We start from the raw sequence: 14491 nt of genomic DNA, 5'->3' as shown, positions 1-14491 counted from the left end.
ATAGTCTATTGCTTCGTGCCTTCCAGGGTAGCTTTCTTTAGCGGGTCGGACCCCTTTTCTTGGCTGACGTCACCCGTGCTTTTTGGACTGAGCACTGGATCACCAAAGCTCTCGAGCAGACAATTAAACTCTCAGAACCCTTTTCGACGTTGTAGTAAAAATGACGACGTGAGTTAATGACGAGCCCGGCCAGCTAATGAAAAGCAGTCACACGAATCCTATATTTATTAACCTTATCCTCCCCCCCCCCCTAACTCCACAGAGAGTAAAGCCTGCCCCAGTCCCCAGTTAGGCTTTCTGTTTACAAAAGGAAGTGAGCTGGGCCCCGGTGCGCTGCACCCGCTGCACCACTGATAGAAGTACCCCTGGACCCAGCACCACTGGCCCCCACGCAGCGGTTCAGTTGCGTGGAGGATGAGAGCACGGGGACCACGACGTCACGGGCAGCCCCTAAAATAGGGTCCCCGCCTGAGAGGTGGTCGGTGCGGGGTTCCCTAGGGACTGACGGGTGACGGTCACGCACTAGTGTCAGCAGGTGTGCACGAGTGGTGTCACCCCTGCTCATTGTTTCCAGGACTCCTCGTGAGGTGACTATTAATATCCCGATGTGTGTGTGTGTGGGGGGGGGGGCGCTGTTAGGGGTAGCCAGCTGGTCGGAAAGGCCTCTCTCTCTCAGGATGGCTAGGGCGGGGTCTGGGTTGGGCGCACGTCACTGAACATCTCTGGGGGGCCCACAGCCACTCTTGTGCTTTTCATGAGGAAGCAATGTTTTTGTTTCTCACGCCAGGGGCGTGACGCGGGGGGGGGGGGGGGGGGCACAATTCACGGGGTCCCTAATTCATTAAAAACAATATATATATATAATATACATATATATATATATTTTAAGATGTGGGAGATTCTGGGACCCCCTTACTACTTTCTGCAAGGGCCCCCATCATTTTGCGTAACGCGTGCCTCACAAGACGTCACACGAAGCAAATATCGAATATGTTGCCGCGAGATGTCCCCTTGAACGGACATTTTGCCATATTAACCCTTTGAAAGACGGGCCTCAACAGATACAAGAAGGGGCAGGAGCAGGCCAGTCAGAGGTGTTTGTGGGGCCTGGGTCACTACCATGAGTGTGTGTGTGTGTGTGTGGGGGGGGGGGGGTCTCTGCCACATGAATACCTCTTTCAAAACAATAACTTTATTCTGGGGCACACATCAAAGCAGCACCAGTATATGGCCCCACATAGTGACGACTGATGCCACCTGCCTCATTATGTCTGCTTTTGGGCTATATTAAGTGCTTTAATAATTGCTGCGCGGGGCCTGGAGGAAATAGCTCTGACCCCCCCCACCCCCCCCCCCCCCCCCCTGCATAGCTGCCAACTGCCAAACGTTTTTGCCGGGACAGTCCCATCAAGTTGGAGACAGTTCCAGGCAATTCACTATCTCGGGACAGTCCCGGCAATTGCACTTCATAGTGAATTCCAATGGGAATTTCAAACTTTAGGCCAAAGTAGCCGAGTTGGAAAAATTCTCCAATGTAGATGAATGGGAAATTTTTTCCAACTCAGCTTCTTTGTCCTTAAGGTTGAAATTCCCGTCTCAATTCCCTGCAATTCTCACTTTATTGAGTAGACCCTATAATCTGCACTATGATAAGTAGGCATAGTTAAATTATGCTAATTATGTGGGTTGGGCAGAGTGGGTGGAGCTTTGAGGCAGTAGGTGTGGTAACTTTTCAAGTTAGTAATTGATAGCTGTGCTGCAAAGTGATCCTGGATTTTTGTCCCCCCAAATGTTGGCAACTATGCCTTTGTGACAGCACTCATGAAGGAGGTGGACAGAGGTCTGTGGAACAGCCCCGGACTGCTCGCTTCCAGGTGGGCAGGCGGGGCCTGTGTGGCTGTGTGGTCCAGAGAAATTGGGCTGCAGGGCGCTCATGGACTGCCCTGACTTGGAAGGGGCAGAGCTGTGGCACGGCTCAGCAGGGACTGCTCGTGTATGGGTGGCCGGGAAAGTAGAGTGCTATGGGTGAGGTGGGCATACTAGCTCTGGTGAGGGTCGTCCTAGGGAGCATGAGATAATTTGGGTATGGGGGTATCTCTAAGCTCGCAATAAGGGACTGCCCTCTGGGTGGGGAGCAATTCACCTGGTCTCCTGCAAAGCGTTCCCTGCAGCAGAAACAGAATCCTGCTACAGTCTACCTCAGCCTACAGTATTTTGGGCATATGAGTTAACGCATATAATTTTAATTTCCTCCACCGGTCAAATAATGTCGCTAGTGCATACATTTTTGGCTAAATATACCCCAGAACAAATAAAGGTGTTAGGGCAGTTTTGGTCTTCATTTACACACCTACCCCATACCTTGCCACGAGAACATTTACATATGCAAATGAGGTGGTGGAAAAACAGCTATGCACACCCACAGTGTTATGACTTTGAATTTGTGTGACATTTTCCTGATGGCCACTCTCCTGCCTGCACCCTGGATGCCACAGTGTTCTGCCTTAACCCCACCCTAGCTGATAACCTGGATGGAGCCATGCGTTGGCCATTATTAAGCTACGTGTGCCTAAATATTAAACTTTAGTCGGGGCCACTGGAATTATGCAACAGTGGGCGACCAATTTATGCGGAAGGCTTAACTAAATTATATAACAAGAAAAGGAAAACAATGTGACATACTGTAGCCCATTTTTGGCACTATTCCTGCATTATATTAACATTTTTACAAATGTTAACACTGCCTGGGCAAAGATTTCCCCTTAATAGTACCAGTTTAACATCCAAATACAGCAGTAAGCAACTGTAAGGTACACCGTCAACATTCCACTGCACTGCAACACATGTAGCCAGGTTTTTAGTAACTTTTGATCTGTTTGAGCTAGAAACAACAGATTTGTTGTTTTTAAAATCTGCAAATTATGCATCAGATGATGTATTATTTGGCAAATACAAAGTTATGAAGAAAACACCACGGCCGCTCAATCACATAATCCTAGTGGTTCTGACTACAGTCCATCCACCTTGACCATGGGTTTGTCTCAGGGTTGGACAAGGAACACCCTCAAAAACTGTGTACCAAGAAAGCACGGACCAAGACAGCCCATCCTGTATTTGAGTGCATACTAGTCTATAGTGTATCACAATCAATAAACAATTCATCTTCTTTCAGCAGGACTAAGTCACAGTTCGTGGAAATGTAGAGTATATAGATTTCATAGGTTTGGCTTATGAGAAAAGGGTCATAGAAAAGAATTCTAGCTTATTTTGGCTTTGATAATTTTACAAATGGTAACTCAGTGCTTAATTTGTGCTGGTGTTTGCCGGTGCTTGGTACCAGCACTTACTTTTTAACACCAGCACTTTTTTATGACAGTTCACCACGTGGTGGTGCTGTCTCTGCATTTGCAGCTGGGTACACCAGTTTAGCAATGCATAATGCACTTAAAAAGTAATAGCAGTTTGTCCGGACCATTGGTACTGGCATTTTGTAGGACTGGCAGGGGCAGTGGGTGGTTCAAGCTGCCGTTACATCCTTAGTGATCCCTTAGGCGCTGGCAATTTTATTTTTAAAAATTAAGCACCAGGTAACATTACATATCATGATTTCAGAGGAGTATACAGACATCCATATTACTGAGAGGTAATGCAGTGCACTACCAAATTGTTCTATTGAAGTGACACCAAGTGGTCAATTTTCTTCAATGGAGATAGTCTTTATTGTAATCATCCAACAGAAATATGAAGACAATCTCAGCGACGATAAATAATAACCCCACAGTAGAGCAGCTCTCTGCATCATACAGAGAACTGCCCTACTTTGGAGTTATTATTTATCGTCGCGCATGCCCTGACGAAGTTCAATTCCTGAACGAAACGCGTTGGCTGAGATTGTCTTCATATTTCTGTTGGATGATTACGATAAAGACTATTTCCATTGAAGAAAATTGACCACTTGGTGTGACTTCAATAGAACAATTTGGTAGTGCACTGCTCCATTACCTCTCAATTTTTGTTTATCTGCTTGGCAGTTTGCGTCCTTTAACGGCGGATCCAGGAGCAGTTTGTGCACACCAACTGTAACCATATTATTAACTACACCTAATGGGAGCGCAGTAAAGAGGTGCGGCCTTTGGAGTCCGCCGTTAGTCCTTGTTTTCTACAGACATCCATATTACATCAGAACTTAGGACCTCTTTGTCAACAAACAGCCATACTGTCATAGTGACAGTTTGACTTATGGTCAGAGAACATATATTTTTAAATCACACTTGATGAACTAACCTCTTTTTAACCAGGGGCACAGCCAGAGCTAAAGGAATTAGGAGTAGCATTGAGCCTCACTAAATCTTCCTTCTAGATCTGACCTAGAGAAAGCTTCTGTCCCGCTAGCCTCATGTTTTCCAAAAAAAACTAATGAAAATACATAGATACATTTATGTTAAAGCTGAATTGTATTAGTTGATTTTGATACCCACAAGGACAAACAACCCATTTTCAGCTAATAATAAAGTAAAAAAACAGACTATCTGTGTGAACTTTCTCTTCTCTTTTATCCTCTAGGGGCCGCCTGGCTGGTAGGTGAATTAAGACCACAGCACCGACCCTGCTCTGCCTCAAGCCCTCTCTCTGCACCCAAATGTGGGATCCTCCGCTCCGCTATAGGACGGTAAGAGCCAAGCTGAGCACTGGGCTGTGGGAGACGTGGGGAATCCGCTGACTGACAAGGATTTCTTACAGGCATCCCCTTGTCGTTCAGCATCATTGTTGCAGTATTTGTTCACGTATAAGGGCTTTGTAACATGCTATACATGTTCTCTCTCAGCTTCTCTGATTATACCACTGAATAACGAAGATGGAAATATCATGGTATTAAAAAACATGCAAAAAATATCAAGAACCAAAATATCGAAAGGTGGGAGCAAGTAGCGGAAGTATAGATTTACTTTTCCTAACTCCATCTATCCACGTCATGGTACATATATTTGGAGATCGTAATCTAGAATTATATGTTTATTATACTTGCTTTTCGATATTTCGATTTCAATATTTTGTTCTTGATATTTCCATACCACAATACTTCGTCTTCGATATTCGATACCCCGCTTCTTTAAATTGAGTCCTGTTGTGAGGACCACTAGATGTTGTAAGTGAATCCCCGTGGTTAGCTTCGTATCGTCTGCTTCCATTTCATCTCCTGAAGATGACGTGATGTTCGGAAGGTGTTGGTGTCGGGTATGGTGTTGGTTGTCGGACAAGCCACTCCTGGGAAGCCAGCTAGGATGCCATCAGCAGACATGGGCCCAATTGTCTATAAGATCAAGGTCTGTGGCCTTGTTGTTAGAGGGAGAGCGGCATGAATATGTTACTTCTCCTAGAGCTGTAAAAATCCTTGCTCCGGCCCAGGACATCATGTCCTACTTCCCCACACTTGTCCCTTAAGGGCAATGCCAGTTGCTTCCTCTCGGTTTCAATCGAACGTGAGACTTGATTTGATCCAGTCCAACTACAACAATTAAAACAAATGATAGCTGTGGCCTATTGGAATAAAAATTGGTCTGACACTTAATCACAACCGTACAAATTGACACAAAATCATGATGTTGAAATGGACGATTCAACGTTACAAAAATAGAATTGTATCTATGTTCCTTCATCTTTGAGTGCTTGACAGCAGATGAGAGGTGAATCTTTCTTCCTTGTTTTCCAGAGGAAGTATAGGAAGGTAGATCTTTTGCGGTCAGTGCCAAATTTAGAGATATCATATATAAAGCTTGGCAAGGGAAGGGGATTGTGGTTGTCAATATACATTCATAACACAGGGCGTGATTTAGATCTCGGCGGACAGGATACTCTTGTCACAACAGTGACAGATATCCCATCCGCCAAAATATGAATCCCATTGTATCCTATGAGATTTATATGTCGGCGGACGGGATATCCGTCACCGTTGTGACGCAGTAACCCATCTACCAAGATCTAAGTCAGGCCCACCTTTGCTAATCCTGGAATTGAAGTCCTGCTTTTGACGTTAAATTGTAACTGAGTCAAAAAGAGGAGCTTAGACCGCATTTCCAAATTTGTAATCCCAAAATGTACACTTCAGTGCGATCTTGGAGTATTATTCTAACCATAGTGCAGTAGACCGTTAACCTGATACTAATGGTATTGAAGGGATTCTGGCATTTCTCCCTGTGTTCCAAGTGCTTCTTTCTTACCAGAGTCTCAGTCACAGAATTTGTTCCCATTTTAGCATCTCCTCCTGTCCCAGAATCACCTCTGGTTCTTCTTTCACACTATATTCTCCTCCTGTGATGGGTTTTCCTCCTGTCTCACAGTTTGCTCCTGTCTCCCTGATGGCCTGCTTTAGATACCCTACAGTAGTTCTTCCACTGATTGGTGCCTTTTCAACCAATCTTCCAAACCCACATAACATTTTGGGATTTAGGGCATATTTTGGAAATTTTTTAAAACATTTTTAATGCAGTCTTCTAATTATTTAGCATTTTTCCTATTTTTTTCACTTTCTTCCACATAAAAGCACGTTTCTTCATATGTACTCCAACAAAAGAACTAAAAAACATCTGGTGTTTCTCCAGAGCTCCTTGTAGAAGATCCTCAGACATGAGGATTTAAACTTACAGAAAGTAACTTGCTTTGTGTCAGTTTTACAACTTGGACATGTCTTCCGGGATGTATACTTTGAGGGAAATTAGGTTTCGGCATTGATGCAGGCTCAGGGTTTAACCGTGGCCTGACTCACTGCCAGTGCTTAATTTGAGCCTGTGGTTTCCGGTGCTCAGCACCGGCACTTAATCATCAACACCAACATCGGCACTTTTCATGAGCACCAGTTAAGAACACGTTCATTTATGGTCTGCACAGGGAGATTAAGTAATTTACCCAGCATCACAGGATGTTGAGTCGACACCAAGACTTGAACCTGGTTCCCCAGCTCCGAAGTTGGCAGCTCTGGCCACTACACCACACCCTCTCCCCACTTTCATGGTTAGTAGTTAGTTGTGTTTCAGACGGCGCTCACAGGAGAAATGGGCTGGTGCAAGTGCCTCCTGACGAGAGCCCCAGCAATTCTGTTTTTTTACAAACTAACCACTGCCCACTGCCGTCTCAGCACCAACTCATCTAGGTATTACTTTAACCAATGGTGTGCATGCTACCAGAAAATCCAATTATGACCTCAGCTCTCGAGGGCATTATAGGCTCAGAGATGTTCTAACCCTCTCTGCACATTCCAGGCTTTTCCTGAACCTTCAAGAAAGATGGCACCGCTGCTGTTTGCTGTCCAGAGCAGTCTGTGGAGAGTACATGAACAGAGCGAATCTGCCCCCAGCGCGCTTTGACGAGCCGAGGAACTGGCTGCTGTCTGGCAGATTAATCCACCACGCTTCTCTCCTCGCTGTCAGCAGATTCCACATCTTCCCTATCCCAGGGAATGTCTTTCCTTCCTTACTTATCAGGGTATGATGCCTTTTTACGCCTTCGTCTTCGCCACTCAGTATTGTCACTGAGCATTGCTGCTTTGGGGACAGTTTCAGGATTTTCATGCAAGATAGCAACTGTAATTGCATTTATATAGCGCTTACCAGGGCTTTAAGTGGACCGGGTCTTGCCGGTGCTCAGCACCGGCAGTTCTAAAAAGCAAGTCATTTTCAATCCAGGCCCCGCAGAAACAGACTTCCTCAGAGCACAGTCCATAGAGCTAACTGTCCATCCTATTGGCTGCTTATTTTGAGGCCTCTAACCCATGTGATACTGGCTAGACAGCTCAAGTTAGGGAAACGTCCTTCAGACCGAAGTCGGAATCCTGCTGTGCCGTTACAGCGCTGGCAAAAGAACGAACGCGTCTTTAGTATGCATTTGTTCTGCACGCTAGTCGTTATAACGACCTACCTTAGGGTGGAGCATTGGCGGAATGGTGTTGGATTTAAAGTCCAAAACCTTCCCTACTATTGCGCCTACTGGAGTTGGAATAGTAAATTAACCTGTTCCAAAAGCCAGCGCCCCCCGCCCCCTAAAATAAATCATTATAGCGACTTGCGTGCTGAGCGAATGCGTACTAAAGACGCATTCGTTCTAATGACGGCACTGTGATTCCAGCTGGTGGGAAACCGTCACACATTCCTCAAGCTAAGCTCAGGGCAACTGGGATTTTATGCGATTCTGCGGCCTCAACATTTTCCGCTTAACTATGGATTTTCTGCATTTGCCACTTAATCTGTGATATACTGCATAATCTGCAGATTTTAATTAAAAAACTGTTTCGTTTAATCGGATCAAAAGTTACTAAGCATGTGGCAACACATGTTCACAGGCAGTGGATTGCCCTTCGCAAAGATTGATTGGTCACCTTTCATTTGTGAACTACTGTATTAGGTTCTAAACTGATACAAAAGTGGCTTAATCTTTGCCCAGAAATGTTTGCCATGTGTAAAAAACACAAAATAATGAAGCAATACTATCAGATAATGCATTGCACTACATCACATAATTTGCCTTTCCTTTGCCGCATAATTCAGTCAGCCCTGCCGCATAATTTGATCCTGGCAGGCCTCATAATTCCAGTGGCCCTGGCTAAGCTTCACCAGCAGCAGGGTTGTCAGGACTTGGAATTCATTAGCGAGCAGAGGCCACCTCTGTGGGCTGTGAGCATCCCTGGAGTTCCCGACCCTGCTGGCCATGTCGTGTGTTTTGCCTGGGACAGCCTCCAGCAGCAGATGGCATCTCGACAGGTCGCTCCCCCTGGCTTCTCTCCTCGGCCTCTGCCAGGCAGAGCCCTCGGGTTGTAAAGACAGCCAGAGGACAACTCTTTCCAGTCGCTCCCTGTCTTCTGTTCTTACAGGGCTTTTTACAGCGCTGAGCAGCAGGAACTGGCGATGTTTAGAAGCAGAGGCCAGAGCGCATTTCTGTCTCACAGGGCCGTTTTAGGCATTTTTGTGGCGTGTCACGCGATATTTTTTCCTTTTTTTGCCGTTTTATATAGTGCGAACTCTACCCAAAGGTATTGGAGCGCTTTACTTGAGCACCAGTTACATTACACTAGGACACATTCATTTTTTAGGAACGGGGACATTAAGTGATTTGCCCAGAATCACAGAATGTTGAGCGGTGCGGAAACTCAAATCCGGGTTCCCCAGTTCCAAAGTTGACAACTCTGGCCGTTACGCCACATCCTCCCCCTGGATTCATATGCTCCAGCGGATTTTCACCTATTCTCAAGTCACTGACTTTATATTGTAATTTCATTTATATAGCGCTTACTACCCCTGATGAGGTGTTAAAGCGCTTTATGCCAGGCAGCACTTTACTCCAGAGCCCAAGGTTCGTGGTTAGTCCAATATTATTGGTTATTATTGGCTACTGAGATCAGTTTTGTGTGTTTAAGATAACCCTTCCACGCATTCACCCCAGTTTCTTTGTGGTGGATTAAATGAACTATATACTCTAGTGAGGCCTCACTCATTCCCACTTCACTGACCTCATAAACTCCCGCGAGGCCTCACCTTTTCACACATCACTGACCTCACACACTGCAGTGACTTCTCGCTCAGTCCCACATCCCTGGCGTCATAAACGGAAGTGAGGTCTCACTCATATTCTCATCAGTGACCTTATAAACTTCAGTGAGGTCTCACTCATATTCTCATCACTGACCTTATAAACTTCAGTGAGGTCTCACTCATATTCTCATCAGTGACCTTATAAACTTCCGTGAGGTCTCACTTATTCCCACATCCCTGACCTTAGATGCTACTACAAGATCTCACTCATTTGAACATCACTTAGAGTCATTAAAGCCCCGAACAGCTCGCTCATCGCTGCTTGTCCGGCCCATGCGCTGCAGTGATCTCGCTCATTCCCACGGCGCCGGCCCCCTCTGCTCCACTGGAGTGGTGCTCATTCCCACGTGACTGAGCTCGCACTGTGTTGGATTATGAAAAGGGCTCCCGGTTTTATGGTATTTATTTTTTGGCCATTTCCGTCTGTATTCATCCACATTTATTTTTAGCCCATTTTATCTGTATTTATCTATATTTATTTTGTGTTTTGCGTATTTTTCGAAATTGTAAAGCTGTACATTTCGATATCTATTTAACTGATAGACGCGCACTCATACTTTGATGTCTGCCGTGTTTTAGCTATTTAAGCTGCCAAATATTACATAATGAAACATACAGTAGTAAATATTAGCAGTATACCATAAATATATGTTGGCATATGCCATTATTTAAAGAAATTTCATCCTATTTTTTAATTTCCCATGCTGTCCATCTGCTCAGCAGGTGGCCTATAATTCATGAAAGACTGCACGGAGAGTCACTTCAAAGAAGCACCATTTTCTGTATTTATCCACTTTTAAAAATAAATGCAGACAGAAAACACATTGTTTCCTGTCTGTATTTAGCTGTATAAATCCGTAAAAACGGAAAACAGGCAGCCTTAATAATGAATCCGCCTATCTCACGTTGCACTCCTGTGCTGCAGTGGCGTCTCACTCACTCTTATGTTCCTTTATTGGTGTCGAGGATGAGCTTCACACACGAGAGTTCGCGCTGCAGGGGCGTTGGCAGGTCGGGGGCAGCAGGGACGCATCTTCTCAGAGTCGGGTTGCTTTGAAATGTATCCCACAGCCAGAGGTGTGCAGGAGCACAGTCTCCTAGGCTACTCCAGCACCTACCAACACCACACCGTAATCTGCACAATTCACACAAGTACCAAAGGACAACAACCAATTGTGAGCCAGACCCTCTTGGTGTTTCTCGTTCAATGCCCCTCACTGGTCTTGGGTGATCTAGTACAGTCAGTGATTGATTTGTAAAAGAAATAAGTGCCAGGGGTCTCGTCAGAAGGCCACTGCAGCTTGCTCCACCCATTGCCCCTAGTAGCACTGCCAGTTATAGTAACAACTCTACTACTAACTATCACTCTCCTATAAGTGTGACCATTCAGACTGCTCCAGGGCCCCAAAGCTAAACGAATGGCTTGGGCAGCAGATAATAGTCTTGCACAGTCACCCAGGAAGTTCCTCTTCAGCCATGTGTAGTCGCCCCGGAAGTAGCGCTTTAGCCTTGCACAGTCACCCAGGAAGTTCCTCTTCAGCCATGTGTAGTCACCCAGGAAGTAGCTCTTTAGCCTTGCACAGTCACCCAGGAAGTTCCTCTTCAGGCATGTGTAGTCGCCCCGGAAGTAGCTCTTTAGCCTTGCACAGTCACCCAGGAAGTTCCTCTTCAGCCATGTGTAGTCACCCAGGAAGTAGCTCTTTAGCCTTGCACATTCACCCAGGAAGTTCCTCTTCAGCCATGTGTAGTCACCCAGGAAGTAGCTCTTTAGCCTTGCACAGTCACCCAGGAAGTTCCTCTTCAGCCATGTGTAGTCACCCAGGAAGTAGCTCTTTAGCCTTGCACACAGTCACCCAGGAAGTTCCTCTTCAGCCATGTGTAGTCACCCAGGAAGTAGCTCTTTAGCCTTGCACAGTCACCCAGGAAATACCTCTTCAGCCATGTGTAGCACCCAGGAAGTAGCTCTTTAGCCTTACACATTCACCCAGGAAGTACCTCTTCAGCCATGTGTAGCACCCAGGAAGTAGCTCTTTAGCCTTACACATTCACCCAGGAAGTACCTCTTCAGCCATGTGTAGCACCCAGGAAGTAGCTCTTTAGCCTTACACATTCACCCAGGAAGTACCTCTTCAGCCATGTTTAGTCACCCAGGATGGGGGCATGGGTCATAAGATATGCGTCTATGAATCAAAATGACATTGGGAACATACCCGGATTTTGTTGAACCTTACAATGGCAATGCGCCAGATGTTGTTGAGCTTACAGAGGTTTGGAATAAGCTCGATAATCATGCACCGTGCAGAACGAGAGAGCTGGAACAGGAGTTACTAAGGTCAATGGCGTGTGTAGACTAATTTGTGGTCCCGTAAAACCTACTGCCAAACCCTTTGACGTGTGAAAGGACAAACACTGCTGGAAGAGCCCGCATCTGGTGTGCACAGGAGGGTAAAGAGTGATGATCGGTGAGGTGTGATGCTCACGACTTGACCAAGAACTGAGACCGTGCTCAGTGCTTAATTTTGCTCGGCACCTGCACTTAATTGTCAGCACCAGCTCAAGTAACAAATCCAGGGATGGTTGGGCCGCTGCAGTCAGGCATCATAACATCTGATTCCACACAATCCCCAGCCTACTTTCCTTCCTCTTCCTGTCTAAGAGTTGCCGTTTAAGAGGCGGGGATTCAAGCTTGGAGGTCATAGCACCGCTCACAAAGCTAAGTGTGAAATGTATCCTTTTCCCGGAACCTCACATTCTCTTGATCTGCTTTTCTGCCACAATTTAATCCCCTGTGTTAAGAAGATACACTGATGTCCAAATGCCATGCTGGCAGATGGCCAAATGGAAAGCAAATCGCAATTTTTGGCCCGAAAACAACAGCAGTTCCATTTCCGTTGGTTGCAGCGGTTCTAAAAGCGTATACAGTGTTCCTCCAACCCTTGTTTATAGTCAGCTTTTGGTGGGTTTCTCTGATTATTAAAAAAGTAACTGGGCCAGAGTGAGGATTGAAAATATTTTTAGTAGATAATCCCTCCACCACAGCAAAAAAATGTTCCCGGCAGAGCTTATGGGCCCGTTAGATCCTGTAGCGGAATCCGTAATAGGATCGTCGGCGGAAAGGATTAAGTCAAAGCTAGCACGCTATTCTGCACATACTCATAGCTAAATCAAGTGACGGGGCAGAATGGTGAATGTTTTATAATCTTGGTGGGATTTGTCTGCAGGTATGAGTGCTCTGATTCGTCTCGCAACGGAGAACCCTGTCCGCCAAACTCGGCCCACCCGCCCAATTCCTTGACTGCCTTTACTCAGTCTATCAACCTTTAGAGGAGGTCCTATGTGAGTTAATCTGCTCTTCCAGGTGTGCAACTATGCTTCCTATTCAAAGACTAAGTCTATATCAAACAAGGACAGCCCAAACAGTGTGCAATCCCTCATCTGGTCTCAAATTGTCTCTTTTTCGAATACATTTTCAAGGGCTCGTTTTGAGGTCTGGACAGACCACCTAGCCCACAGTGGAGCAGATGTCCCCAAAGGATGCTCGCGATACAGGGCCAGCCCATTCAAGGAAGGGAGTGGGCTTTGCTCACCGAGGCGGCTGCCGCCAAGCCAATGTGGTCCAGGTTCAGGGAAACTGCGAGCGGCTATTCCACATGCCTGTGCAGGATAGGAGAATTCTCCTCCTTTAATGTAGACACCTGAAATGTACCATGAACTGGGGGCATATGTCCAGTGCCCACACTAGAACTGCTCCTGACATGCTGGAAGTTTTCTTGCAGTAAAGCAGGCATGCTTTTGTGTGGTGCCATGCAAGACCACCATGGTCTACATCACTCTTGCACGGAGGTGGCAAACCAACTAGCTTAAATTGAGTGGTCAGTGTGACCAGTGGCAGCTTCAGCAACTCCGCAGAGTAGCGGCCCCATTGGCGGATCTGTAGTTGGACTTCACTAGCAGGGAAGCAACCTTTTTATAATAGGACGGGGATTAAATGCCGATTGTCTTTTTGTTAGCCATCCAACCTTACATTTTAATACTTTTATACCCAAAATGCACACAACTTTAAATATGCATTTGCATGTAGGCGGGCATTGGAAATGTTTATGAACACCCTCATTGTGTAGTCTTCTATATGAGAACTATCTTTCAGCTTTCCTTGGAACACCTAGGTCTCGCTAAGCTACCAACAAAGTGAAACCTGTCCACCTGATACTTTCCACTGTCGTAGATGGAATTTACACTCAGAAACGGATTCCGTGAGTCAGGATTTGAGAATCGCAAGTCGCCCCCCTCCCTCCATTGGTGCAAGCATATCCTATTAAGTACATATTTGGCATACTCTCCGTTGATTTAAGGTTCACCGTATGTATGATTTTGCTTACTTTATTTCCTGGCTAATGTAGTGTGACCCATTCGAGCTCATAAAGATTGCTTCCCCCTTACCTTTATAATTGCGTAAAAGTAAACTAACAGTCAAACTGCCACGCCTCATTTTTTGTCTGACACGGGTGAGCATACAATGTTCCCCCTGTCAGAGAACCCTTCAGTTTCCCTACCCTAACACACTCCACTCCCGCCCTCGCACTTATCCCACCTGGTGATCCCAGCATAAATTTACCACCGGCTCATAGGGGCGGTAAATGTATACGGTGACCCCCAGGAAATTCGATGTGACATTACCAACCTGAAAAATGGGATTAACACAGCAATTTCCCACTCCATGGGGTTTAACTTGTAATTGCACAGTACCGGATCATATTAACCTCGCTGCAGCAGTACATTCACATGTAGATCTACCCTGCACATGACCTGGGACTCATAATAAGGGCCTAAGTGTCACAACAGAGGAGGGATGCCCCCCCCCTACTGTGATGATTAATGCATGACACATTCATCACCAGGAAGGGACGTCTGAC

The 14491-nt window shown here is 45.9% G+C and overlaps 1 protein-coding gene across 3 annotated transcripts in view; it reads left to right on the top strand.

Annotated features, from left to right (window-relative positions):
- Positions 1-14491, top strand: part of LINGO3 (leucine rich repeat and Ig domain containing 3) — a 148401-nt gene that overhangs the window by 92963 nt on the left and 40947 nt on the right. For all 3 annotated transcript variants that reach the window (XM_085637570.1, XM_085637572.1, XM_085637571.1), the window contains one exon: positions 4564-4669. The gene's annotated coding sequence lies outside the window, so the exon portion shown is untranslated. The remainder of the gene's footprint in view (positions 1-4563; positions 4670-14491) is intronic.

The sequence above is a fragment of the Triturus cristatus genome, chromosome 12, assembly GCF_964204655.1.
Source record: "Triturus cristatus chromosome 12, aTriCri1.1, whole genome shotgun sequence".
Classification (NCBI taxonomy): domain Eukaryota; kingdom Metazoa; phylum Chordata; class Amphibia; order Caudata; family Salamandridae; genus Triturus; species Triturus cristatus.
The sequence above is the reverse complement of the archived record's forward strand: the minus strand, read 5'-3'. Positions and strand labels throughout refer to the sequence as shown.